This window comes from Mus pahari, chromosome X, assembly GCF_900095145.1.
Source record: "Mus pahari chromosome X, PAHARI_EIJ_v1.1, whole genome shotgun sequence".
NCBI classification, from domain to species: domain Eukaryota; kingdom Metazoa; phylum Chordata; class Mammalia; order Rodentia; family Muridae; genus Mus; species Mus pahari.
Window position 1 is genome coordinate 15,879,714 of NC_034613.1, and position 4,449 is coordinate 15,884,162.

Consider the following 4,449-nt stretch of genomic DNA (forward strand, 5'->3'; position numbering starts at 1 on the left):
CAGCAGTATGGAAATGTAAGCCGAATAAACCCTTTCCTCCCCAACTTGCTTCTTGGTCATGATGTTTGTGCAGGAATAGAAACCCTGACTAAGACAATATTCTTTGGATTTTAAAAACCTAAATTAATGGGCTTCTTTTATGTTTTGAACAAAAAGAAAATCTCTAAGAGCAAAGTGCACATGTTGTTCCAGTCACATAGGTATAAAATATTCAATGCAACAGGTGGAGGTCACTAGATTACAAAAGAAAAAACAGAGGTAAAATAAATATAGAGAGATGTGGTGAGAGCGAGACCTCTGCTTCAATCAGAGGGTGCAAAGGGTTAAGCACTGGAATACCAATTATGTGCAATGGTATCTGCCATATGAGCTGACATCATTTTCTTTAAATCATGCAATTAAAGCAGTCATTTAAATTTAAGACACACAAAATTCTTAAGGTTAAAAAAGAAAAAAAATATTGGACAAAATCTTCTGATACACAATGTAGTTTGTTTTTTCTTTTATTTCAAACTGAAATTTATCATGAAATGCAGGCCACTGTGGACAGCTATGGCTCCATCCTGCTTGGTACACTCCTCTTAGGACATCATATTCTTACACTCCACAGAACAGAAAAACATCCCTTCTACAGGAATGAACTTCTGCCTGATAAGACACTTGCTGCAGCAGGAACATAAAAAGCACTCTGTAGACTCATGCCAGCTGAAGTTATTGTAGATGACTCTCTGCTCTTCTGGGTCGATGGCATTGTGGCATCCTTGACACACCACAGCATGGTTCTTCATGTAGCAGGGCTTGCACACAGGCTTCTCACTGACCATAACATATATTTTTCCTGCCAAGATGTTGTTGCACTCAAAGCAGCAGAAGTGTTTCAGATGCCAATTTTGGTTTTCTGCTTGGGTGTATTCATCACTGAATATCAGCTCATCACAGTCAGCACAGCGGGACTTCTCACTGTCACAGTAATGTCTGCCACAGTATAGCTTCTCATTCTTCCAGAAGTAAATCATGTGGACCAGGATTTCACCACAGGTGCTGCAGATAAAACAAGCTGGGTGCCAAAATTTATCATAGCCAGCCCTTTCAGCAAAGATGGCTGCGTCTTCTTCCTTCATGGTGTCTTTGCAGCAGTAACAGGAATATTGGGTCTTCTTGAACTCCATAGACTTGTTCTTAGAATCCACTGCTTCTGGTTTGTTTCTTTCTCCATCAGGGTTTTGTATGTTGTCACCTTGAGCATTCATCTCAGAGAGAAACTTCAAGTAACCCACTCCCAGAGCCTCACTCTTATATTTCTTCACAAACTGCTCCATCGCCTTTAACTCTTTGGGAGACAACTCATGGCACTTAGAAGGATCCTGATCATGTTCAGGGAGCTGCTTGACCAGCTGCTTCTTCAGGTACTGTGCCCCCTCTGAACCTGACACTGGCTGTTTTTCCTTAGGCAGCATCTGCATGTACTTGCTGACCAATTCCTGGCTCTGGACAGGAGGAGCCCACTCATAGGTAACAGTATCGATAGAGGGGTTCTTCTTGTCATCAGTTGGATTGGTCATTATAATACCATTGTGTTTGTCTGTGTGAGTTGCATCTGATTTCAACTTGGCAATCAGGTTGATGTACTTGGTGTTTTTAAGTAGTCTCCCCACTTTCCGTTCCTCCTCATTTCTCAGAATTATGTCATGTTCTTCTTGCCCACATTTGCAGTTACGACATATTTTTTTCCAGTAGTGTAGTTCAAAGCCTGAACATTTTTCTTTACATTTTAGACAGGGAGCTCCAAGTCCTTGTTTGTGACCTAAATCCATCTCTTAAGAGGGGAAACAAATGGAAATATATTATGAATTTCTAACATTTTTAAAACTTCAATAGATCACACTTTTAATTCCACTTAATGCTCTTGTTGATATAACTCTCAAATAAATCTCTTATTAGCTTCAAATTTTTTAGCCTTTTATCACACCAAGTATATAAATGGAAGCTGCAAGTATATATATACCACACTTTATATTCTCATTGTTTTTTTCATTCTTTTATTATTATTATTTTCTTTATTTACATTACAAATGCTATCCCGAAAGTTCCCTATACCCCCCCCCCCCGCCCCTGCTCCCCTACCCACCCACTCCCACTACTTGGCCCAGGCCTTCCCTTGTGCTGGGTCATATAAAGTTTGCAAGACCAAGGGACCTCTCTTCCCAGTGATGGCCGATTAGGCCATCTTCTGCTACATATGTATATTCTCATTGTTTTTATCATGAAAGGAAAAAAAGCAATATACAACTTTATAAAAGACTACAAATATTGAAAGTCCCGAAAACTCATGAAAACATGACTTGAGTAGGACATAGCCTTGAATGCATTGGCATGGGACACAGTAAACAGAATACCTATGCCACAGACACTAAGATTGACCATTAATAAATGGGACCTCATGAAACTTAAAAGTTTCTGTAAGGCAAAGGGCATTGTCAATAGAATAAAAATGGCAGCCTACAGAATGGGAAAAGATTTTCTTCAAGTCCACATTCAATAGAGGGCTAATATTTCAAATATATGAGAACTCAAGAAATTAGAAACAATCTAATTAAAAATGGGATATGGATCTAAACAGAAAATTCTCATTAGAACAATTTCAGATGTCTGAGAAACAAAGAAATGTGCAACATCCTTAGTCATCAGGTAAACACAAATCAAAACTACTTTAAGATTCTATCTTATATACGTCATACTGACTAAGGTCAATCTAACAAATGACAGTTTATGCTGGTAAGAATGTAGAGCAAGGAGAACACTCCCCTGTTGCTGATGGGAGTGCAAAATCATAAAGCCTCTATGAAAATTAATATGGAGGCTCCTCATAACTCTGTAATTCTGTCTATCTCAAAATCCAGCTATATAACTCTTGGGTATATTTCCAAAGGAAGCCCTATCCTACCACAAGGACACTTGCTCAGCTATGTTCACAGAAGCTTTATTAATCATGGGTAATAACTGGAATCAATCTAGACAGAAAATACTGTATATCTACACAATGGAGTATTACTCAGCTTTTATTTTAAAATGACATCATAAAATTGCATATAAATAGATGGGACTATAAGAAAATCATTGGTAATGAGGCAACCTAGACCCCAAAATAATATATACTCACTTATGGTATGTACTCACTTATAAGTGGATATTAGCTGTTAAGTAAAGGATAATCACACTACAATTCAAAATCCCAGTGTAGTTGAATGAAGAGGAGAGGTCTATGGTGGACCCATGTACCTCTCTGAGAAGAGAAAATAGAATAGATTTTATGGGTGGACAACAACCAGTTGGGGATGGGAAAAGGAGGGATTAGGTTGGGGAGTGAGTGAGGGAGAGAAAGAGTATGGGGAGAGACACTGGCATAGATGGGTATTTAGGGGGCTGTTTGAACATCTAGAGTAGTGGAAACTTTCTGAAACATATGATGGTAATGCTAGCTTAGACTCTGAATAATGGAGGCTATGGATCCTGAACCCGGTATCTTCTATAACAAGGCTAGGCTGCCAATTTTGGGATTGGTATACCAATTCAGCCACAAAACTTATGATTCACATCATGTGCTGACTTCAAGTTATTTGGGGACAATGGTAGCTTAGAAAATGTGGGAGTGGTCACCCAATGACTAATCTGAATTCAAGCCCAAGATACAAGAGTGAGCCCATGTCCAACACTGCCTAAATGGACAAGATCGGGATGCATAATGTGTCAGAGACCTAGGGTAGAACAAAGTATGATTTTGACAAAAACAAACAAACAAACAAACAAAAACAAACAAACCTTGCCCAAGCTGGGACTTCCACAGAGCCCAATATATGTGAACCCTATCTACTCTACCTACCAGAGCCCCATTTTCCTTCAGTCTGCAACTCTGCCCAGGGCAAATTAGTGCTTCTGTCCATCTTCAACACCCCAAAGCCTGTCTGTCTCCCAGGAGACACAGGGTTCCTGCTCTAATCAGGGTTACAGGAGGACTTCCTAACAAGAGACATCAGTGCCTGCTTCTTAGGAGGCCTGCTTTAATACAGGTCACAGAGCTCTCACTGCCTCCAAAGTGGGAAAGGCTCCAGTCCATGATGCCTAAGCCAGTTAACACCAGAGATAATCAGTTGGTGAGAGGCATGTACAAGAAGATATGCAACAGAAGCCAACATAATTTGGTACCATCAGAACCAAGTTCTCCCAACACTGCAAGCCCCAGATTAGCTTACATACCTGAAAAGCAAGATTCTGACCTAAAATCCCATCTCATTAATATGCTAGAGGCCTTTAAAGAGGACATAAAGAACAACCATAAATATATAAAAGAAAACACAGGAAAACAGGTAGAAACCCTTAAAGAGGAAACAAATAGATCCCATAAAGAAATAGAGGAAAACACAATCAAACAAGTGAAGGAAATGAACAAAA

The 4,449-nt window shown here is 39.4% G+C and overlaps 1 pseudogene; it reads right to left on the reverse strand.

Annotated features, from left to right (window-relative positions):
* Nucleotides 1-527: 527 nt before the first annotated feature.
* Nucleotides 528-1,814, reverse strand: LOC110313951 (annotated as a pseudogene).
* Between the last annotated feature and the right edge of the window lie 2,635 nt (nucleotides 1,815-4,449).